At 48.5% G+C, this 24,806-nt stretch overlaps 1 protein-coding gene across 2 annotated transcripts in view; it reads left to right on the forward strand.

The window, feature by feature from the left end:
• The window catches only part of HRH1 (histamine receptor H1), a 110,685-nt gene that overhangs the window by 59,634 nt on the left and 26,245 nt on the right, over positions 1-24,806 (forward strand). Inside the window, exon 2 of one of the 2 annotated variants that reach the window (XM_061397112.1) lies at positions 3,950-4,090. The exons of the other annotated variant lie outside the window; for it this stretch is intronic. The gene's annotated coding sequence lies outside the window, so the exon portion shown is untranslated. The remainder of the gene's footprint in view (positions 1-3,949; positions 4,091-24,806) is intronic. 2 annotated transcript variants of the gene reach the window in all.

The following is a 24,806-nucleotide window of genomic DNA, read 5'->3' on the forward strand; positions in this document are numbered from 1 at the left end:
TTTTCCCCTCAGATCTAATTCCCATTCTGTCCTGCTACCAGGATTTTATTTAATGAAGGAATGGGAGGACAAAAGTAGATGACTGACTTGGAGGCCCATCTCTTATTATGCTAACAATGGGCATTCTGTATTGGACATCTGGTTTTGCTTGGTTTCTGGGGTGAATGTGCAGGTGGCTGGTGGTCGGTGGCATTCTCTGGGGTGGAGGAGAGGGGAGTGGGGGCTTCCTACCAAGCTGATGGGGCTTTCAAGGGAGATACCACCTCTAGGTCCAGCCCTAACGGCCGTGGAGCCCTAGCAATAAAGAGCATAAATGGGCTGGGGCGGTTGCAGTCATGGATTTGGGGGACAGATGTGGGAGTTGAGGTTTTTGGAACCAAACTGTAAGGGGTCTTTCATGTCAAAGACAGAGTTTACCCTGTGGGACGTGGGGAGCAGTGAGGAGTGGACCAGGATGCTAGCACGATCCGATGGTGTCGTAGGACAATCCCTGTAACAACAGCAAAGAGAAAGGATGAGAGAGGGCAAGACAGGAGGAGGGCAGAACAGTTAGGAGGGGATCATAGCATTCCTGCCGCCTGAAGCAAGGCAGGGACAGGAAAAAAGAAAGGAGAGGGTTGATGTGTAAGAACTTCGCAAGGCAGAATCGGGATGATGCGGAAAGAAATTGCCTGGGGAGGACTTCCTGCTTTATAGGTGTGTGGCTGGTGGGCGGGCACCCAGCCATAGACACAGGTGCCCTGGAGGAGGTTGGGAGATGCCAGCCATGAGGGGCCCTGTCGGGGGGTGTTGTCCAGGTGTTTGGATACTTGGGCCTGGGCTTGGCAGATCTGGTTGGATTTGGGGCTTGCCGCAGGGATGCAGAAGGCTACAGAGACAATGGGGAGGTGACCCAGAAGCAGCGCCAAAGTGATCTGGAAAAGTGGATGGAGTTGAGAAACATTTAGGAGGTAGGGTGGGCAGCACTTAGAGATGGTTGGAACGTGGCGGGGGAGATGGGGACAGAAATCCAAGTTGACTTTCTGTTTTCCAGATGCCGCAGAGTCTGTGAGGAGGGCAGGACAATCCAGGAGTGAGGGGCAGTTTCGGGGGAAAGATGACAACTTAGTTTGCATTGTTCCCAGAGCAGACCTCGCGGTGAGGGTTTGGAGGAAGGGGATGATGAGGAAGCTGAGTGCGAAAAGAGGGTATTGATGAAAGCTGGGCGCGTACAGATCGCTGCTGCGGGCAGTGGAGCCTTGGCCCTCCTGGGGAAACCCTGAGGCACTGGGGACCACGCCTGAGGGTGGTCTCAGGAAGCCAGTTGAGCATCACCGCTGCAGGATTGGTCAACTCTCCTGCACTTCCATCCTGCCCTGTGGTGGTAGGGGGCTTGTGGGGGGTGGAAGGGGGTGAGGGAAGTGGGGGTAGAAGGGGTGGGGAGAGAATGTCCCCAGGAGGAGAGCCCCTTTGGAAATGCACAGTTATCTCAGAGGAGACCAAGGGGTCTGCTGAATTCGTGACAGGTGATGGACAGCTCAGGTGGGTTGAGTCCCTGGCATCTGAGACTTGCCGCTGGAGATGTCCCCAAACAGGTAGCGGTGACATGGTAGCAGCCATCAAGGGGCCCCGGACCCACGGGCGTTCGTGCTTGTTTAGGACCCTCGCGGGTCCATGGTCGGGTTAGACCCAGCGCGCACGCTCTCCTCCTACCCCTGGGCTGACTGCAGAGCCCACGTGACTTCAGCGCTCGGTTCCCTTCCCGCACAATAGCCATCGGGTCTTTCTACACTTCTGCCCTCCCTCCTGCTCTGTCGGGAACATCACTTGTCAACAGTTCCAAGAAATGGGGCCCTTTAAGCAAAGAGGAGGCGGGTAGCCTGGGAGGAGATAGGTCCGTCCGAAAACAGTATGGAGCTTCAAAAGCAGGAGAGCCGAGTGGGGTAAGGAGTGTATCCACATGAGCGACACTAAGTGAGCTCCCTGGAGTCAGAGGAAGAGTTCGTGCAGAGAGCAGGGTGAGCCGATGAGCGAAGGTCACGGAGCTGGTGCCGGATCCCTGTCCCCGCTGCATCCTCTTAGCCACAGACCAGGGCGGGGTCATTGAATGGGCCTGTATTTCTGTTTCTTTCCATCTGCAGTGGGATGTCATGCCTAGCCCAGCACCATCTGATATTGTAGAAATATACTTGAACCTCAAATGTGATGGCAAACATCTAGTGCTACATGCTAAGTTGCTTCAGTCGTGTCTGACTCTGTGTGACCCTCTGAACTGAAGCCCGCCAGGCTCCTCTGTCTATGGGATTCTCCAGGCAAGAATACTGGAGTGGGTCTCCACGCCCTCCTCCAGGGGATCTTCCCGACCCAGGGATCGAACCTGTGTCTCTTAAGTCTCCTGCGTTGGCAGACGGGTTGCTTACCACTAGCGCCACCTGGGAAGCCTCTCTGGTAGCCACGTTTTAAAAAGGAAAAAGAAATGCATGCCATTCATTTCAATAACACATTTTATCTGACTCAATATACTCCCAATCTGATCATTTCAGCATGGAATCAACATAAAGAAATTTGAATGAGCCGTTTTTACATGGTGGCCAGGGAGCAAGGATTAATTTTTCAAACTCCAGCGTATCCTCTTCAACTTACAGCAGATCTCAACTCAGACCCACCCTAGTCAAGGTCTCCCCAGGCACATGTGGCTGATGGCCACATATGCAGTGGCGGAAGCCCAGGCCACCTGCCCGGAGAGTCCCGAGGAGAAGGCCAGCCCCCCACCCGGCTCTGCTGAACAGGGAGGAGCTCAGCCCCACCCGCCTCTGCTGTCAGCTCTTCACTGTAGCATCCAAGCCTCATAATCAGATCAATACAATCAAACTGTGGTGTGACCTTATTTGAGCCTCACACCCACCCTGTGAGATCAGTTTTGATATAATTACCCCTGAAATAGTTGAGGCACTAAAGTCTTAGCGGCAACCCACTCCAGTACTCTTGCCTAGAAAATTCCATGGATGGAGGAGCCTGGTGGGCTACAGTCCGTGGGGTCATGAAGAGTCAGACACGACTGAACGACTTCACGACTTTACGACAAAAGCCTTAGCAGCTTGCCTGTTCCCGCTTAGTGGTGACTCCAGATCTTGTGCTTATTCGTGAAACATACCGCCAGCCCTAGGGGATACTCACAGTCATTCACCTCAGGGCCTTTACATACGCTCTTCCCTCTGCCTTCAGTGCCCACATTTCCCTGCCTAGGTAACTCTTGCTTTTCCTTCAAGTCACGGTTTGGACTATGCCTCCTCCAGGAAGCCTTCTCTGCTTACACCTTTCCTGTCTTGGGCAGAGTGAGCCACTTCCCCAGCATCCGTGGCTCTCCCGTTCACCACCATAGCATTTGTCATGTTGCGTGGTAACTGCCCGTTCACCTATCTGTTCCCCTCCTGGGCACAGGACTGTCTATCTAGCCCATCACAATCCCCCCTGCCTGGCACGGAGCCAGGCCCATGGCACGGACCCAGGCATAATTGTTAGGTGCTGCTGTGGATCCAAGACAGTGCCTGGCTGAAGACCTGCCACCTTTATTTGTTCTGTTTCTGATGTTCCCCAGATAAGGAACCCAACACGCAGTCATTGTGGTCAATAAGTGTCACAGTCACAATTGGCAGTCAGCCCCCTGGTTCCTGGCAAGTAGAACCCTCATTTTATTTGAGTAACTAACCCTCAAGGAAGGTGACCCTGTTCTTAATTCAGCCACTCCTGGGAAATCTACCCCCATTGTTGGTGATTCACTCGGTAGTGAGACATTAGGGCTTGAGACGTTAGGAAAGTTGGTGGGGCTCGGGTCCATGTGTTTCTAGGAAAGATTCCTTGATCTTAGGAAAGAAAGTCAGAGAGCAGGATGCTGTCATGCCTGGGTGTGACCTCCGGGCCTGGGCCATTGTCTCATAACCAGGAAGTGATCTGAGCACACTTCTTACAGACACTGGGCGCAGCAGAGCCAAAAGGTGGCAAAGGAGTCCTTGATGACATCCTCGAAGAGCGGAGCTCACCCACCTCGGAGCTGTCCTGACTCAGGACTTCTTGTTAGAGCGAGAAGATACTTCCTTATCACTTCAGCCAAGTGAGTTGGGGTTTTCTGTTCCTTTTAGCCTAAGTCAACCTAACAGTTACACTGCGTGTTGGAGGGACAGTGCAGTCTGAGAGCAGGTGGACAACGGAGCAGGGATGTGGGCTCCAGCTCCGGCACTGATGATCCACGAGCTCTTTGTGCAAAGCTCGGGTGCCGCTTCTCCACAAAGCCTTCTCTCTCCCTCCTCTGGGTTCTTCTGTCCGTGTGTCTCCATGGTCCCTGCGTGCGTCTTCTCTCCCTGTGGCTTGTGGACGCTCATCACTTCTGTAGCCCTGTGTTGTACCTTGCACACAGTAGGTGCTTGAAAAAGCACTGGACTTGAAGTGGGAAGCTGCTGCTGCTGCTGAGTCGCTTCAGTCGTGTCGGACCCTGCGAGACCCCATAGTCAGCAGCCCACCAGGCTCCCCCGCCTCTGGGATTCTCCAGGCAAGAACACTGGAGTGGGTTGCCATTGCCTTCTCCGTGGAAAGATGAGTAGATTAATATTGATAGTGCTACTTCCCAGCTCATAAGAGAGAGGAGGTCTCCCCTAAAGCTGTCCGTCGGGCTGAGGAATCATCTCCTGGCTCTGAGGCTCAGCTTCTTTGTCTGTAAAATGGGAAGGCTGGGCTAGATCTCCAGCTCAAAGAGGCTCCATAACTTGATAGCATTGTATACTGAGGGCCTGCCATGTGCTGGGCTGTGCAACCCAGGGACTTAGACACATTTGTATCCATAGGGACTCCCAAGGTCTAGGCGGGGAAGTACTTACTTGATAGATAGGGTTATATACTGAAGGCCCCTCCCCACCCCAGGTGGTGCTAGTGGTGAAAGACCCACCTGCCAGTGCAGAGACCCAGGAGATGTGGGTTCGATCCCTGGGTGAGGGAGGCTCCCTGGAGGAGGGCATGGCAACCCACTCCAGTGTTCTCACCTGGAGAATCCCTTAGACAGAGGAGCCTGGCGGGCTGCAGTCCAGAGGGTTGCAAAGAGTCGGACACAACTGAGCAATTAAGTGCAGCACAGACCAGGCAGGTGGGCAGGGGAGATGGTGGAGGGCAGGGGAAGGGTGGAATTCCACGTGGGAGAAGAGCCTGCCAGAGGAGGCAGGGTACAGGGTACTTTGCTGGGGTGGGGGTGGGGTTTTCCAAGAGTGGGGGACAGGGGTGGGAATGTCTCCAGAGGCTTGTAAGGACCTAATGCCTGATTCGGGCTTCCAAAAAACAGGTTTAAAAAAAAAAATCAATGCAACCTCAGGCTCTGTTGGTTAAGGGTCATCTGTAAATTGAAGATGTTACCAGCCCATCGCTGTCCCCGAGAAAGGGAACCGAACACCTGGGGAAGAAAGCTCTCTTACCTAGGCTTTGTCCTGAGTCCGCTGAGCTGCCCACAGGGAGCTTGTCCTGGAAAACTCAAAGCAGAAACTTTTCCCCTTCAGGTAGTCACGTGGTGGTTGTAAATGGGGGCCCCTGTGCTCAGCCTCCAGGGCTGCTGTTAACATTTCGTGAAGTCAAAGGAAATCATTTACCTGCTGCCCAGGCCTCCTCTGTTTCTGCTGGATTTGCCTCGACACGGTGGCTCGGCTCTGTGCCCTCACACCGTGAGAGTGTGATGGAACACACCAAGTGTGCCTTTGAGTCATTGAAAGCTGGGAAAGTGGAGTCTCTCTTAATCCCTGGACTTTGGTGGTGGATGGAATTATTTCATGCAGGAAAGATTTTTAAAAGGGCCTTTGTTTGGGAACCAATTAACCAGATCATTTCTAAGCTTTTAGCAGCCCGACCCTTGGCGGTTTTGGCCACTCAGGGCTCCCTGCCCCCCTATCCAGGGCGGGGCCACTCTTGCAGCCAGCTCCACTCCTGTTCTGCCTCTTCCTTGATTAGAGGGAACGGGAGGGTGGGGAGATGGTCTCTCGAGGACCTATTGCATGCCAGAAATCATTTAATCATTTCATAACACCGTGAGGAGGGTGGAGTCATGACTCCCATTGGACAGGTGCATTCACTGAGACTCAGTGAGATGTACCCATTCATCCATTTACACGAGTATGAATTAAGGACCTACCACAGGATGAACCCTGAGCCTGGAGCTGGAGATACAACGGAGAATACAGTGAAAGTGTTCCCCACGCTCATGGAGCTCACTGTCTAGGAGGGGAGGGGGCCCTGATGACATCACCCTGCAGGTAAGTGTTGTTAGAAGAGTTTAGTCTCGGCTGGGGAAGGCTTCCTGGAGGAGGCGGTGTTTGAACTGAGGTGGGAAGCATGAGTAGGTATTGCCCAGGCAGAGGGAGGGGCCAGGTGATCTGAGTAGAGGAAACAGCACTTCAAAGCCCTTGAAGCAAGAAGGAGCTTAGAGTTTTCCAAGGTTTCAGAGGTACGTGTGGAGGGGGCCCAGAGAAAGAGAACACGCTGTGTGCCAGACGGTCATGCACGTGATCTCGTCTGCTCCCCCAAGCCACCCATCCCGTTTATACATGGGAAAACTGAGGGTCACAGAGGGCAGGTCACACCGCTGGTCAGAGGTGGAGCCGGGCAGCCCCAATCCACAGCCCAGGCCTCCCCAATCTCCAGCTCGGGCCTGGACCCACGAAGCTGCCAGCGCCCCACCCAGCACCTCGACCCCCGCCTCTTTTCCAGGTGCGAGATTTCCCGCAGGGAGAACCCAGCCAGGCTCTGCTCAGCTGCAGGTTTTAGCTTCTGGTCTGTCTCAGTAGCATCCTTGCTTGAATCAGAGAGAGAAAACTTGGGGTCTGGTCATTGTATTCCATTAAGTCTCATTAAGATGCAAATTTGCACAGTTCACGAAGAAGGCAATTTGGAGGCATTTTTGCCGGTGACATAGGACTCTTATCAGTCTCTCTCCGCTCTGTTGGTAGGTCTGAGTGTAGGGGAAGTGTACGCGCTGGAACCCACCAAGCTGCATTTGGCTGGGCTCCGAGGGGAAGTGCTTCCTGTGCAGCAAGATAACCCACGGTGTGCAGAAACTGCTCTGGTCTCATGACCCCTGATGTAGGGATCACCCAGTTCTGGGCTCCTGCAACCTTCCTCCCCTCTGAGCCCCAGGACCCCCACCTGCTAGCTCTGCCCTGGCCTCCTGATGTGGGCCAGGCAGGGTTGAAGCAGTTCTCTGGAACCAGACCACCTGGGTTCAAATCTCGCTCTTCCACTCATTGGCTGTGTGTCTTTGGGCAAGTTTTAACTTCTCTGGGCCTCAGTTTCCTCCTCTGTGAAGTGAAACGCTGATAGCATCAGCTTATAAGGCTGCTGTGAAGATGAAGTGAGATCATGTGTGGAAAGCGCGTGGTAAGCGCCCAGCCCGAATGGGCACTTCCTTTGGTTCTGCTAGTTCCCCAGATTCCGTGTGGGTAGTTCTAACCCCAGACCCTAGGTTCAAAGATCTCTTATTGTTGCTGTCGTGGAGTTAGACTTTGTCCAGGTCCTGGATGCCCTGACCTGTGGTCCACCTGTCTGTGAGGCACAGGTACACCCAGTACCTGCTTCTTTGCATGGGTAGCCACCTGTTGGTTGGCTGTTTTCCCATTTTGGATGTTAAACTTGGCCTTACAGCCTGGACTTCCTTCTGTCACCTGACCCCCCTTCCACTATCACTTAGTCTATGGCCCCGCCACCTGTGGCCAGATGCAATTATTTATAAATAAATGATTCAACTGACATCATCATTATTATAGCTAATAATTGTGGCGAGCTCTTTACCTTTAATTATGTTATCGCATTCTCACAACAGTTTACTTATACAAAAACTGAGGCTCAGAGAAGTGGAGTGACTTGCCCAAGGACACACAGCTGGTACAGGGAAGAACTGGAGCTCCAACCATGTCTTTCTGACTCCTGACCTTCTTTGTAAGCCCTCTAGTCAAGCTGCTGTGCGGTTCCCAAGTGCCCGCTGTGTGCCAAGCCGTGTACCCAGCGCCTGGGATGGAGAGACAACCATCTTTATCCTCAGGGAGCACACACAGGGACAGACAGGGGACAGACAGTGACAGAGCAGGAGCAAGTGTGGTGGTGGAGGGAACTCAGGGGAGTGGTGTGAAAGAGACTGTGGAGAAGACCTTTGTCAAGGGCAGAGTCAAGGGAAGCAGGGACCTCAGAGGAGTGAACACTTGCCTTGAGAGTTGAAGGAAGCGTGGATGTCTCTGCAGTCTTGCAGCAGAAAGCAAGGAAGGAGGGGCAGCTGCAGTGGCTTGCAGATGTGAAGTGTAGGGACCAGGGATGGATGATGGGCAGGGAGCACCGTGGGAGGGGAGGCAGGAAGAACAGGTAGAGGTCAGGTCATTCTCATTCACTCGCTCAGTCTTGTCTGGCTCTTCCCTGTCCTTCACTATCTCCTGGCGTGTGCTCAGATTCACGTCCATTGAGTTGGTGATGCCATCCAACCATCTCATCCTCTGTCATCCCCTTCTCCTCCTGCCTTCAATCTTTCCCAGCATCAGGGTCTTTTCCAATGAGTCAGGTCTTCGCATCAGGTGGCCAAAGCATCGGAGCTTCAGCTTCAGTGTCGGTTCTTGCAATGAATACTGAGGGTTGAATTTCCTTTACAATTGACTGGATTGATCTCTTTGCTGTCCAAGGGACTCTCAAGAGTCTTCTCCAGCACCACAATTCAAAAGCATCAATTCTTTGGCCCTCAGCTTTCTTTATGGTCCCACCCTCATATCCATACATGACTACCGAAAAAACCATAGCTTTGATCAGATGGACCTTTGTTGGCGAAGTGATGTCTCTGCTTTTTAATACGTCATCTATATTTGTCATAGCTTTTCTTCCAAGGAGGCCAGATCATGCTGAGCATCAAAGGCCAGGCCAAGTCAGAACTAACTAGAGGTTTGGAGTCATGGGTTCAAGAATCAGACAGACCTGGCCTGGAGTCTGAGCTTCACTTACCTGCTGTGTGACCTTGGACAAGACTCTTGACCTCTCTGAGCCTTGGTTTCTTCATCTGTAAAATAAAGGAGGAATAATCCAAAGGCCTCTCTCCTAGAGTAGTTTTCAGAAGAGGCACAAAAATGGAGGAGAGTCTCTAAGAGTGAACCCTTGATCAGCACTGACTGCTTGCCCTTGCTGGGCAGGAGTGGGAAGAGGGGTGAGTCAGGAGCCACTGCAGGAGAGCTGGGTGCTGTGAAGGAAAGCCAAGCAGGCTTAGAGTTAGAAATAACAAGAGAGGGGTCGGGGAGGGGAATTATTTACACCAGGGATCACCAACCCCTGGAGCCACGGATTGGCATTTATCTCTATTTACAGCCGCTCCCCATTGCCTGCATTACTATCAGCTCTGCCTCCTGTTACATCAGTGGTGGCATTAGACTCTCATAGGGGTGTGAACCCTACCCTTAAAGTCAAGGCTAAAGAGCCTGAGATAGCCACAAAATAAACATAAAGCATGCAATAAATGGAATGAGCTTGAATCAGCCCGAAACCATCCTCCCCACCACCACCACCCAAGTCTGTGGAAAAATTGTCTTCCACAAAACCGATCCTTGGTGTCCAAAAGGCTGGAGACCGAAGATTTAAAACAGACAAAAAAGGCTTCCCAGGTGATGCTAGCGGTAAAGAACCCGCCTGCCAATGCAGTACATTCAGGCTTGATCCCTGGGTGGGGAAGATCCCCTGGAGGAGGGCATGGCAATCCACTCCAGTATTCTTGCCTCTAGAATCCCATGGACAAAGGCGCCTGGTGGGCTGCAGTCTGTGAGGTCGCAAAGAGTCGGACACAACTGAAGCCACTTAGCACGCAGGACAAGGAAGGTGGCATCTGAGCAGAGATTGGAAGGAGGTGGCATGTGCCATGAGACGATTTTAATCAGCAACGCTGGGCCCAAAGGAGGCAGGTCACAGGGCCCTCAGACCAGCGTTTTGAGTCCTGTGGAAGGGGTGTAGCCAGGCGCTGTGTCTGGGCTCCTACTCCAGTGAATGTGAACAGTGCACGCTGAGCTCTTTTAATATTTCCAACTGTTAGGGGAGTACCTATTGTCAACATGTAAATGTGACAAATTGAGAAATGAAACAGGATTTCATCATCACAGCTAGGCCTTTTGTTATCCTTTGTGATCACAGCAAGGTCCGGCAGCCTCTCCAGTCCTGGCTGCACCTGAGGCAGCTGCAAAGCCCAGGACTCGGGCTTTCCTGGGCAGGACCAGAGAGCAAGCCCAGGGCAGCTCATGCCAGGGTGGTGCATGCAGAGGATTTAGGTGAACATGGGCACGAACTGTGATTTCAGGATTCTCTTCTGTCCTGATTTGTCCAGGAGGGTTCACGGCCCTGCCCGGAGCCCAAGTGAGCTGTTCATGGTCTGGGAAGGATTGGGGGACACTATGTCCTATAGGCTTAGATGCAGAAAGATTGGGTTTTCGGCACTACGTCTGTTGTTCAGGGTGGTGATTCTTAGACCACCAATGGCAGAATTATCTGGGATTCCTTATTTAAAACGCAGCTTCCAGCCCTGTCCCTGACCTGCTACATACAGGCCCCTGGAATCTGCCTTCAACAAGCTCTCCAGTGGTTCACATGCACTGCAAAGTAAAGTTAGGGGACAGTGGGTGAGTAGGGGGACTTCCCAGGAGGGGCTAGTGGTAAGGAACCCACCTGCCAAAGAGATGTGGGTTCGATCCCTAAGTTGGGAAGATCCCCTGGAGGACGGCAAGGTCACCCACTCCAGTATTCTTGCCTGGAGAATCCCATGGACAGAGGAGCCTGGTGGGCTACAGTCTATGGGGTTGCAAGGAGTCGGACATGACTGAAGGGACTTTGCACGCACCCACACACAGTTGAGTGGGGGCACTGATCAGAAGAACATTTGCAGTCTGGATTGTCCTTGAGAGTCGCTTGGACAGCAGGGAGATCCAACCAGCCCATCCTAAAGAAAGTCAACCCCAAATACCCATTCGAAGCACTGATGCTGAAACTGAAGCTCCAATATCCTCATGCTGTGAGGGAGTGTGTGTGAGAAGGCTCTGCCATCCTTCAAATGAGAAGAAAAAAAGAAAAACCCCGATATGTGTATTCTGGAGGTAAATGTGTCACTTTCCAATGGATTCTTTCCAGCCTGGACACAATTGTCATTTCTCTCTGGTGAGTCATCGCAGAAGTTGGCTTTTTTCTCACTCCCTTTTATGAGAAAAGGACACATTTTCAGGGACAGGCTGAAACCTCCCCCGGGACAGGACTTGGAAATTTACTTTTTACCGAGGTCAGCCAGTGGATTTACTGGGGCCCTGACAGAGCCCAGTCCTGGGCTGTGGGGGAGCCAGGTAGACTCCTGGCAACAGAGGGGACCGTCATGCTCCTCTTAATCAACACCCATCCTTGTTAGCTCAGATCTGCCCTTTCTGGGACTGCTTTCAGACTGTCTGGCTGCCATCCTGCTAGTTTTAATGAGAAAACATTTCCAAGTACCTTTTGACATTCATTCATGCATCCCTGCACCAAAGAATTGATGCTTTTGAATTGCGGTGTTGGAGAAGACGCTTGAGAGTCCCTTAAACAGCAAGGAGATAAAGCCAGTCCATCCTCAAGGAAATCCACCCTGAATATTCATCAGAAGGGCTGATGCTGAAGCTGAAGCCGACTCATTGGAAAAGACCGTAATGCTGGGGAAGATTGAGGGCAGGAAGAGAAGGGGACGACAGAGGTCGAGATGGTTGGGTGGCATCATCAACTCAATGGGCTTGAGTTTGAAGAAACTCTGGGAGATAGTGAAGGACAGGGAAGCCTGGCGTGCTGCAATCCATGGGGTTGCAAAGTCAGACACGGCTTAGTGACTGAATGACATTCATCCATCTGTTGTGTATCATACTCATCAGAGCATGTGTTCCTGGAACCATTCTCCAGTGGCTTCCCATCTGGCTTGCAGTCAGAGCCAGAGTCCCTCCTGCATCAGCAAGGCCATTGGCGATCTAATCCTGGTCAGCTCTCTAACCTCCTCTGCCTCTCATTCAGCACCAGCTGTACTAACCTCCCTGCTCTACTAACCTCCGTAGTACCCTCTCATGATTATTGAACACGTCAAGGGTGTATCCACCCCAGGACCTTTGCACAGGCTGCTTCTTCCTCCTGTAATGCTCTTTCCCCCAGATCTCTGTGAGACTCCTTCCCTCACTTCTTTTAGGTCTCTGCTCGGAAGTCACCACACTACGCTGACCATCCTGAATAAAATAGCATTCACCCCAGCTGTCACTAACCCCCTGTTTCCCTCCGAGCATGTATAGTGTTTGCCATGTTGTGAGTGTGGGCTTAGATGTTGATGTAGAGATAACTTGCTCAGTCGTGTCTGACCCTCTGCAACCCCTTGGACTCTAGGCTCCTCTGTCCATGGGATTTCCCAGGCTAGAATACTGGAGTGGGTTGCAGTTTCCTTCCCCAGGGGATCTTCCTGACCCAGAGATTGAAGCTGCATGTCCTGCATTGGCAGGTGGACTCTTTACAACTGTTCCACCTGGGAAGTCTTTATATAGTATTTATTTACTTCCTTTGTTTTTTTTTTTTTTTTTTTTGAATCTCTCCCCACGAGAATGATGGCTCCCTGTAGATAGGAGCTGTGACTTGGTTACTGCTGTTTTCCCAACATCTAATACATGTTAAGTGCATTGTAGACCCTTAATAAGTAGTGATTGGTTGATTGAATGAATGAATGCCTGCCTCTATTCCTTACTAGCTGTGTGACCTGAAGCGCCTTAGCATTCTGAGCCTCAGTGACCAGGCCCGTGAAATGAACATTGTCATGGGGGTTTACGTGTTAAAGGAGACAGTGCATGTTAGTGCCTTGCATGGTTACTAGCACACTCAACGTCCTCAGTAAATTTTCGCCTACCTTAGACTCTTCTTACTTAGACCATCAAAGTAAGACAGAAGGTGCTAACGAAAATGAAAGAGGTTTGCAAAGGGCCATCGTGTTGAGAGGTGGCAGTGGCCCCACCCAGGTGGCTGGAATCAGGAAAGGCTTCTCACAGGGTTGGCATTTGAGCCAGAACTCTGGGCTAAACAGGTTCTGAGCAGGTTGGTACAGAGTTTGTGGAACGATGGTGCAAAAGATGGAGCGATGAGAGTGAAGAAGCAGAGGGAGGAAGTTCAGGGACTAGTTAGGCATGCTTCCTAAACTCTGGGGACTGCGAAACACAGGGTGGGTGGGGAGAAGCAGAATGAGGATGTGGAAGCATTTTTTTCTCCCTGCAAGAAGAGAAACCAGTTACTGCAACAATCAAACTAAGATAAAATCTGATTTCCGGTCCCCTTTTGGGGGCAGAGGGCTTTGCGGTCAGTAAAGCAATCCCTTGGCATTGCCTTTTGGCTCCTCACAACCCTTCTACAGGGATGCTCGATGTATTAGGTGTTTTTATTTCTACCGGGTGTTACCTGTAAATAACCTTGAATGGCTTCTCACACCCCTAAGACACCTATTAGTTATGGTGAGGTTTCTGGGTACAGGGCTACCATGCTGTTTTGTAGATTGGGAAGAAATTAAAAACACAGTTGTAAGGGGAAGCCAAGAAGGAAGACGTGAGGGGGAAAGACTAAATTGTTAACTTCAGAGAGCAGGAGGACTAGCATCTGCCGTTCATTCACCAAACACTGAGCACTTACTATGCACAATGCAGCGTCTTCAGGCCCCGGCCCAGCGGCCAGGACTTTGGCCACTTTGTGCAGTTTCGTTTTCTTTGTTGTCGTTTAGTCACTAAATCGTGACCCCATGGACTGTAGCCCACCAGGCTCCTCTGTCCATGGGATTTCCCAGGCAAGACTACTGGAGTGGATTGCCATTTTCTCCTCCAGAGGATCTTCCCAACTCAGGCATTGAACCTGTATCTCTTGCGTCTCCTACACTGCAGGCAACACAAGTTCTTTACCACTGAGCCAACTCTACTAGACTGAAAGGAAAAAGGTTTCCATAACTTAAGGGAAGTCGGAGATTTCATCTCAAATGTCAATTCCAGTTGATTTTTTTACGGCTGCCCAGAGAAGATCTCTGAGACCATAGAGTGAACTTGGCAGAAAGGAATCTGGTGATTGATTAGTAACGTCTGCATGGGGTTAAGGAGGAGAATCAGAGGTCAAATGCCACAGCTTTGCCACTGCAGGAATGAGCTGTGTGTATACCTATTATTCACTGACCTGAGGGTTTGAAACAGAAGAAAATAATTTCTTGAGCCTGCACAGTGAGTGCGATGTGGCTGGTAACTCACGTGGAGAGCTGTAGGTATTCAGGGCTGCAAAGGAGACAGGAATTGGTGCCCCAGGATGGTAACTCAGAGAAGTGCACGCATGCTAAGTTACTTCAGTCGTGTCCGACTCTTTGCCACCCTATGGACCACAGCCCACCAGGCTCCTCTGTCCATGGGATTCTCCAGGCCATAGTACTGAAGTGGGTTGCCATGCCCTCCTCCGGGGGTATCTTCCCCATCCAGTGATCGAACCCACGTCTTACGTCTCCCACATTGGCAGGCAGGTTCTTTACCACCAGCACCACCAGGGAAACCCAGCTCAGAGAGGGAGGTCCCCTTAAAGAGCTCACACCTCCAGAGTTTTTCAGTTGTCTCATCTACCCCTCAAAAGGCTTAATGAATCTTCACCAAGCAGTCAACTTGGTTCTCATAGAGACAATCTTTCTGCGCTCATATTTCACCTTCTTGTGTTCAATGTAATTTGCTAGTTGATATACAGTGAATACAATCAGAACACACAGTTTGGAAACAGAGCTAACTCTTAGTTCGTACAACACAATGGCTGGGAACAGAAGGGGTGAAACTAGAGATGCTGGATCACTGTCTTACAAGAAGGACGGGAGGATTTTGGTTAATCCAGTGAATTAGTTATGCTAATTAAGAGAGCATCTCCTGTAAACAAATAGTTATCTTAAAAAATAAAAAAGGACTCAGTCTTCATATGCTGTTCTGTAGCCTTTTTTTGCTAACTCAAGCGAAGAGTAGAGGCAGCTTTTTATGTCATCAAATACTGTCACCACAACTTTATGCCTGGGATTCAGTGGCAGGGACCTACCACGAAACTGATCCCTTTTCGGTGGACCTTTACGTCATCTCCAATTTGGGACTATAACAGGGAACATTGCCCTGCTCTTCCTCACTGGTAGAGGGGAGCTCTGAATGGTGAGGAGTGGAAATGGACAGTAAAAGGGAACAGAGGATGAGAGCGTAAAATGGTGCAGCCACTGTGAAAATCAGCACGGGTTCAAAAAATTAAACCTAGAATCAACACAGGACCAGAAACTCCACTTCTGGGTATTTATCTGGAAGAACTGAAATCAGTATCTTGAAGAAGTGTTGTACATCTGTGTTCATAGCAGTGTTATTCATGATAGTGAAGGGTGAAAACAACCCAGTGTTCAGTGGCCAGTGAGTGGATAAGCAAAGTGTGGTCTATACATACCGTGGGATACCACTAGAAAGAAAGGAAATGCTGGCACCTGCTGCAACATGAATGAAACTTGAGGACATTTGTTTTTTTCAGTCACTAAGTCGTGTCCAGGTCTTCGCTCTTTGCGATCCCATGGACTGCAGCACACCAGGCTCCCCTGCCTTCACTGTCTCCTGGAGTTTGCTCAGACTCATGTCCATTGAGTCAGTGATGCCATCCAACCATCTCATCCTCCTCCACCCCCTTCTGCTTCAGTCTTCCCCAGCATCAGGGTCTCTTCCCATGAGTTGACTCTTTGCATCAGGTGGGCAAGTATTGGAGCTTCAGCTTCAGCGTCAGTCCTTCCCATGAGTGATGGGACTGGATGCCATGATCTTAGCTTTTTTAGTGTTGAGTTTCAAGCCAGCTTTTTCATTCTCTAGCATCCTCATCAAGAGGTTTTTAGTTTCTCTTCAGTTTCTTCCATTAGAGTGGTATCATCTGCATATCTGAGGTTGTTGGTATTTCTCCTGGCAATATGAAATAAGCCCATCACAAAAGAACAAATACTGTATGATTCCACTTATCTGAAGTCCCTAGAACAGATTCCTAGAGACAGAAAGTAAAAGAGTGGGTGCCAGGGGCTTGAGGGAAAGGAGGTAGCAAGTTGTTGTTTAATGAGGACAGAGTTTCAGTTTTGCAAGATGAGAAGAGTTCTGGGAATTGGTTGTGGAACAGTATGAATATATTTAACACTACTGAACTTCACACTTAAAAACGGTTAAGATGATAACTTCTATGTTATGTGTATTGTATCACAATTAAAAAAATTTTAAGGAGACATGTGAGCAGATGTAAGCAGAAAATATCCACAGCTGCTAAGATTATCCAGAATTACGGCAAGCAGATATTATGTACGCCCTAAAGAACCACCTGGCTCCCCTCGTAGCTCAGTGGTTAAAGAGTCTGCCTGCAATGCAGGAGACCCAGGTTTGATTCCTGGGTCGAGAAGATCCCCTGGAGAAGGAAAAGGCAACCCACTCCAGTATTCTTATCTGGGCAACCCCATGGACAGAGGATCCTGGCAGGCTACAGTCTTTGGAGGTCGAAAGAGTCAGGCATGACCGAGTGACTAAGCACACACAAAGCACCATCTGAGTCTGGTCGAGTCTCCAGAACCAGCTTCCAGTTTGCAGAGGGACAAGAGAGGAGACATTAAACTGGACCCTGGGTGTGCACTTGGCAACGTTGACTGGGAGATGCCGCAAACTCCCAGGTGCTTCTGATTAACACGTGCAAGGAAATACAAAGGATGGACGAGGAACCCATAGATTAAAACAGCTCCAAGAGACTGGTTGACTTTTCAGATGGGCCAGAATATTCTGTCCAGGGATGCACATTTGGGTAATAAAACAATTAAAAAAAAAAAAGATATAGGAAGTGATTCCTTAAAAGTCAGGAAAGTCGTTACTGTGGGGGCCGTGAGTGGGCTGAGATGTGTGCACAGGGTTTCCAGGCCTGGGGGCCGAGTGCTCTTTCTTTTCTGAGTGATGTTTGCCTTATGATAATCTATTAATTCATATACTAGATTTGTGTGTTTCTGTGTTTTTGTTTTATTTTTCAAGAAAAAAAAAAGGAAAACCACTTGTTAGAAGAAAGAGAGAAGGTGTTGGATAAGAGGTATTGGAGAAGATGTTGGAAAGAGAGAGAGAGGAGTCACACCAATCTGGATAAAACCCAGGTTCTGCCTCCCATCAGCTCCGTGACTGTTGGGGAGTGACTTAACCTCACAGCCCCTCATCTGGAAGAGAAATGATCATATTACTAAGCTCCTAGCATTGTGGCTTTTTAGTAAGACACACACAGTCCGCAGGACCGTGCCTGGCCCCAGTGAGTGTTATGAAAGTGAGTTGTTGCTGCTTCTGGAAATAAGAAGCCCGAGGGCCATCCTCCCCTCCACTCCCACTTGCTCTGTCACCCTGGTGAATCTGAATGTCTCTTACTTTCCCTGATAATCCTCAGCCCTGGGCGAGAGTGCTAACACAGGCCGTGGGCTGCCTGCCAGGACCCAGAGTACTCAGGGCTGAGCCTGCCGAAGCTTGCATTTCCTCCAACAAAGCCTCGGTCTCTGCAGGAAGTGCAGGCAAGTGGATGTGTGGAATTGTGAATACTTCCCAGTCACCGGCAGGTGAAAATGAGCCCCAGACAGAGGACCGAGACAGTAAATTGCTTTCTGTTGTCTTCTGCAGGAAAAAGCATGCTGCTTTTTACTCCTGAGGCTTGGGCTGTCTCCTGTCAGCCTTGTTTACCCTCTGCCGCCTTTATGAGGCTGGGTGAACCTGAAGAATAGCCAAAGGTCGGGTGATGACAGCAACCTTGGGTGAGGGTTACAGGCTTATCGAAGCCACTTGAAAAAAAAAATTTTTTTTTTGTTTAGCTGTGCCACGCCTTAGTTGCAGCGTGTTTTACTTGCAGCCTGCGGGATCTTTAGTTGTGGTATATGGGATCTAGTTCCCTGACAAGGGGTTGAATCTGGGCCCCCTGCATCGGGAGCGTGGAGTCTTAGCCTCTTGACCACCAGGGAAGTCCTTATAGCCACTTTTGACAGAATCTCCCCTCCCCAGGAAGTGTGGAAAGGACTCCAATCCTTAATCCCTTAACTGCGCTGACGGGGGAAACCCAGACACATGGCAATGTCTGGAATCACCACTCCCCCATCGTATCTGGATGCAGGAATGTGAGTTTACAAGAAACTTTATTTTTGTCTAGCAGTTCAGTCAGTGCACTGGCATCTACTAGCCACTTTCACTCACCCTGCCCTGGGTTCCCAGAAAGATTCCGTCTAAACATTCCCTTCAATTGGCAAATCCTTTCATGTTAGGGAACCATACCCCACCCCTGCTCCATCCTGAATGATGTAAGGAGCTGCCGGGTTTCTTATTTACTTATCTATTTATTTATTATTGTGATAAAATATGCATAACAAAATTTACTGTTTTCGCCATTTTTCAAGTGGCAGTTCAGTGGCATTAGGTACATTCACACTGTTGTACAATGGTCACCACCATCCGTCTCCAGAAATGTTTTCCTCTTGCAGAACTGAAACTCTGTCCCCGTTAAACTCTGACTCCGCATTCCCCCTACCTCCAGCCCCTGGCAACCACCATTCTATTTTCTTTCTCTATAAATTTGGCTGATCTAGGTATGAATGGAATCATCATGTTTGTCTTTTTGTGACTGGTTTATATCATTTAGCATAATGTCCTCAAGGTTCCTCCACATTGTAGCAGGTGCCAGAATCCCATTCTTTTTTGAGGCTGAATAATATTCCATTCTTCAGATAACTTTGTTGCTGTTCAGTCACTAAGTCGTGTTCGACTCTTTGCCACCCCATGGACTGTAACATGCCAGACTTCCCCATCTGTCACTATCTCCCAGAGTTTGCTTGAACTCATGTCCATTGAGTCAGTGATCTCCTCTGTTGCCCCTTTCTCCACCTGCCTTCAATCTTCCCAACATCAGGATCTTTTCCAATGAGTCAGCTCTTCCTATCAGGTGGCCAAACTATTGGAGCTTCAGCTTTAGCATCAGTCCTTTCAATGAACATTTAGGGTTGATTTCCTGTAGGATTGACTGGTTTGATATCCTTGCTGTTTAAGGGACTCTTAAGAGTCTTCTCTAACACCACAGTTCAAAAGCATCAATTCTTCGACACTCAGCCTTCTTTACAGTCCAACTCTCACATCTGTACATGACTACTGTAAAAACCATAGCTTTGACTATACAGACCTTTGTTGGCAAAGTGATATCTCTACTTTTTAATATGCTATCTAGATTTGTCATAGCTTTTCTTCCAAGGAGCAAGCATCGTTTAATTTTATGGATACACTCACCATCTGCCGTGATTTTGGTGCTCAAGAAAATAAAATGTCACTGTTTCCACTTTTTCTTCATCTCTTTGCTGTGAAATGATGGGACCAGATGCCATGATCTTAGTTTTTTGAATGTTGAATTTTAAGCCAGCTTTTTCACTCTCCTCTTTCACCTTCATCAAGAGTCTCTTTAGATCCTCTTTGCTTTCTGCCAATAGAGTGGTATCATCTGCATATCTGAGGTTGTTGACATTTTTCTGGGCAATCTTGATTCCAGCTTGTGATTCATCCAGCTGGCATTTCGCATGATGTACTCTGCAGAGTTTCCAGAGTAGGATCTGCATTTGGATGTTCCTCTCTTGGGCTTTTGTTGTGCTGATTACAGGAATAAATGAAGAGAAGGCACTGGGAAAGCTAAGTTGATTTCTGGTGCCCTTCAGTAGGTCAGAGAGATTGGAGAGTGGGTAAGAATAGAGCAGAGCTAGGACTTTGCTGGTGGCTTAGATGGTAAAGCCTCTGCCTACAATGTGGGAGACCCAGGTTTAATCCCTGGGTTGGGAAGATCTCCTGGAGAAGAAAATGGCAACCCACTCCAGTATTCTTGCCTGGAGAATCCCATGGACGAAGGAGCCTAATAAGCTACAGTCCATGGGGTCGCAAAGAGTAGAACACGACTGAGTGACTTCACTTTCTTTCTTTCTTAGTGCAAGCTCAAGTTTTTGTTGGGGGAGGATTTGAGGACGAGGAATTGGCGCTTATGGCATGGTAAATGGGAGAAGAGGGTTTTTTTAAGGATTTTTTGGTTTCTTTGCCTCTTTGAGAATCTTCAGTAAAAGTTTATATTCCATCTTTTTTTTCCCCTGGATGTTGGACTTGAGTTTCTTCTGAATGTGACATAGTGGTTGGACTGGACACAAGGAACCCCGGTTTTATTGGGTTACACTTGCGTGATATGTCGGGGGCTTATTCTATGTATCCTGTTACATCCTGACAGCAATGTCAAACCACTAAAGAGTATCAAATAGGAGGAAAAAGTGGTTGGACTAGAAGGCTTATTTGGCTTTTGCCTGTATGGTGGGCTGAAGGGGCCAAGACCAGGATCAGGATGGGAAGCTGTTAGGATGGTCAAGAGGAGATACAGGTGTGTGTGCTTGGTTGCTCAGTCGTGTCCGACTCTCTTGTAACCCCATGGATTATAGCCCGCCAGGCTCCTCTGTCCATGGGATTTCCCTGGCAATAATACTGGAGTGGGTTGCCAGTTCCTTCTCCAGGGGATCTTCCCAACCCAGGGGTCAAACCCACGTCTCCTGCATTGCAGGTGTGTTCTTTACCACTGAGCCACCAGGGAAGCCCCCACGAGGAGACATGTGTTGCCGACGTCTGCAGCAGAGCAGTTAGCACTCATGGTTATTATCCCTGCTCTGCAGTAATCTATAGTGCAGAATCTTGTTCACAGTAATTCTTTCTAAGGCCCACTTGACTTTATGCTCCAGGGTGTCTGGCTCTAGGTGAGTAACAGCACCATCGTGGTTATCTGGGTCATTAAGACCTTCTTTGTATTGTTCATCTGTATAGTCTTGCCACCTCTTCTTAATCTCTTCTGCTTCTGTTAGATCCTTGCCATTTCTGTCCTTCATTGTGCCCATCCTCGAATTATTATGAAAAAAAGCTAGTGGAGATGATGGAATTCCAGCTGAGTTATTTCAAATCCTGAAAGATGATGCTGTGAAAGTGCTGCACTCAATATGTCAGCAAATTTGGAAAACAGCAGTGGTCACAGCACTGGAAAAGTCATTTTTCATTCCAATCGCAAAGAAGGGCAATGCCATAGAATGTTGAAACCACTGTACAGTTGTGCTCATTTCACATGCTAGCAAGGTAATGCTCAAAATCCTTCAAGCTAGGCTTCAACAGTATGTGAACTGAGAAATTTCAGAAGTACAAGGTGGATTTAATAAAGGCAGAGGAACCAGAGATCCAATTGCCAACATCCATTGGATCATAGAAAAAGCAAAGGAATTCCAAAAAAAAACCATCTGCTTCTCGTTCATTGACTACCTATGGCCTTTGACTGTATGGATCACAACAAACTGTGGAAAATTCTTAGAGACAGGAATACCAGACCACCTTACCTGTCGCCTGAGAAACCTGCGTACAGGCCAAGAAGCAATAGTTAGAACTGGACGTGGAACAGTGGACTGGTTCAAAAACGGGAAAGGAGTACGTCGAGGCTGTACATCGTTACCCTGCTTATTTAACTTACAGGCAGAGTATGTCATGTGGAATGGTGGATGAATCACAAGGTGAATCAAGATTGCTGGGAGAAATATCAACAACCTCAAATGTGCAGATATTACCGCTTCAGTGGCAGAAAGTGAAGATGAACTAAAGAGCCTCTGGATGAGGGTAAAAGAGGAACCTGAAAAAGCTGGCTTAAAACTCAACATTCAGAAGCTAAGATCATGGCATCTGGTCCCATCACTCATGGCAAATAGATGGGAAAAAAGTGGAAACAGTGACAGATTTTATTTTGGGGGGCTCCAAAATCACTGCAGATGGTGACAACAGCCATGAAATTAAAAGAAATTAAAAGCTTTTCTTGGAAGAAAAGCTATGACAAACCTAGACAGTGTATTAACAAGCAGAGACATCACTTTGCTGACAAAGGTTTGTATAGTCTCAAAGCTATGGTTTTTCCAGTAGTCATGTACAGATGTGAGAGTTGGACCGTAAAGAAGGCTGAGTGCTGAAGAATTCATGCTTTGGAACTGTGGTGCTGGAGAAGACTCTTGAGAGTCCCTTAAACAGCAAGGAGTTCAAACTAGTTAGTCCTAAAGGAAATCAACCCTAAATGTTTATTGGGAGGAATGATGCTAAAGCTGAAGCTCTGATACTTTGGCCACCTGATGCAAAGAATGACTCACTGGAAAAGACCCTGATGCTGGGAAAGATGGAGAGCAGGAAGAAAGGGGCAACAGAGGATGAGATGGTTGGATGGCATCACCGACTCAATGGACATGAGTTTGAGCAAACTGCGGAAGATAATGAAGGACAGGGGAGCCTGGTGTGCTACAGTCCACAGAGTCACAAAGAGTCGGACATGAGTGAGCCGATTGAACAACAAGTACAGAATCTTACAGCAGTGAGGGGGCACAGTTCAGGCGCTCAGTTGTGCCCGACTCTTTGCGACCCATGGACTGCAGCATGCCAGGCCTCCCTGTCCACCACCAACTCCCGGAGTTCACTCAAACTCACGTCCATCGAGTCAGTGATGCCATCTCATCCTCTGTTGTCCCCTTCTCCTCCTGCCCCCAATCCCTCCCAGCATTAGAGTCTTTTCCAATGAGTCAATGCTTCGCATAAGGTAGCCAAAGTATTGGAGTTTCAGCTTTAGCATCATTCCTTCCAATGAACACCCAGGACTTGTCTCCTTTAGAATGGACTGGTTGGATCTCCTTGCAGTCCAAGGAACTCGCAAGAGTCTTCTCCAGCACCACAGTTCAAAAGCATCAATTCTTTGGCGCTCAGCTTTCTTCACAGTCCAACTCTCACGTCCATACGTGACCACTGGAAAAACCATAGCCTTGACTAGACGGACCTTTGTTGGCAAAGTAATGTCTCTGCTTTTCAATACACTCTCTAGGTTGGTCATTACTTTCCTTCCAAGGAGTAAGTGTCTTTTAATTTCATGGCTGCAATCACCATCTGCAGTGATTTTGGAGCCCAGAAAAAAAAAGTCGGCCACCGTGTCCACTGTTTCCCCATCTATTTCCCATGAAGTGATGGGACCGGATGCCATGATCTTAGTTTTCTGAATGTTGAGCTCTAAGCCAACTTTTTCACTCTCCTCTTTCACTTTCATTAAGAGGCTTTTGAGTTCCTCTTCACTTTCTGCCATAAGGGCAGTGTCATCTGCATATCTGAGGTTATTGATATTTTCCCAGCAATCTTGATTCAAGCTTGTGCTTCGTTCAGCCTAGCATTTCTCATGATGTCCCTTTCATTATAGGGGACTGGAATGCAAAAGTAGGAAGTCAAGAAACACTTGGAGTAACAGGCAAATTTGGCCTTGGAATACGGAATGAAGCAGGGCAAAGGCTAATAGAGTTTTGCCAAGAGAACGCACTGGTCATAGCAAACACCCTCTTCCAACAACACAAGAGAAGATTCTACACATGGACATCACCAGATAGTCAACACTGAAATCAGATTGATTATATTCTTTGCAGCCAAAGATGGAGAAGCTCTATACAGTCAGCAAAAATAAGACCGGGAGCTGACTGTGGCTCAGATCATGAACTCCTTATTGCCAAATTCAGACTTAAATTGAAGAAAGTAGGGAAAACCACTAGACCATTCAAGTATGACCTAAATCAAATCCCTTATGATTATACAGTGGAAGTGAGAAATAGATTTAAGGAACTAGATCTGATAGACAGAGTACCTGATGAGCTATGGACAGCGGTTCGTGACATTGTACAGGAGACAGGGATCAAGACCATCCCCATGGAAAAGAAATGCAAAAAAGCAAAATGGCTGTCTGAAGGGGCCTTACAAATAGCTGTGAAAAGAAGAGAAGCGAAAAGCAAAGGAGAAAAGGAAAGATATAAACATCTGAATGAAGAGTTCCAAAGAATAGCAAGAAGAGATAGGAAAGCCTTCCTCGGTGATCAATGCAAAGAAATAGAGGAAAACTATAGAATGGGAAAGACTAGAGATCTTCAAGAAAATCAGAGATACCAAGGGAACATTTCATGCAAAGATGGGCTCGATAAAGGACAGAAATGGTATGGACCTAACAGAAGCAGAAGATATTCAGAAGAGGTGGCAAGAATACACAGAAGAACTAATCAAAAAAGATCTTCATGACCCAGATAATCACGATGGTATGATCACTCACCTAGAGCCAGACATTCTGGAAGGTGAAGTCAAGTAGGTCTTAGAAAGCATCACTATGAAGAAAGCTAGTGGAGGTGATGGAATTCCAGTTGAGCTATTTCAAATCCTGAAAGATGATGCTGTGAAAGTGCTGCACTCCATATGCCAGCAAATTTGGAAAACTCAGCAGTGGCCACAGGACTGAAAAAGGTCAGTTTTCATTCCAATCCCAAAGAAAGGCAATGCCAAAGAATGCTCAAACTACCGCACAATTGCACTCATCTCACACGCTAGTAAAGTAATGCTCAAAATTCTCCAAGCCAGGCTTCAGCAATACATGAACCGTGAACTTACAGACGTTCAAGCTGGTTTTAGAAAAGGCAGAGGAACCAGAGATCAAATTGCCAACATCTGCTGGATCATGGGAAAAGCAAGAGAGTTTCAGAAAAACATCTATTTCTGCTTTATTGACTCTGCCAAAGCCTTTGACTGTGTGGATCACAATAAACTGTGGAAAATTCTTCAAGAGATGGGAATACCAGACCACCTGACCTGCCTCTTGAGAAACCTATATGCAGGTCAGGAAGCAACAGTTAGAACTGACATGGAACAACG

Source organism: Bos javanicus, chromosome 22, assembly GCF_032452875.1.
Source record: "Bos javanicus breed banteng chromosome 22, ARS-OSU_banteng_1.0, whole genome shotgun sequence".
Lineage (NCBI taxonomy): Eukaryota > Metazoa > Chordata > Mammalia > Artiodactyla > Bovidae > Bos > Bos javanicus.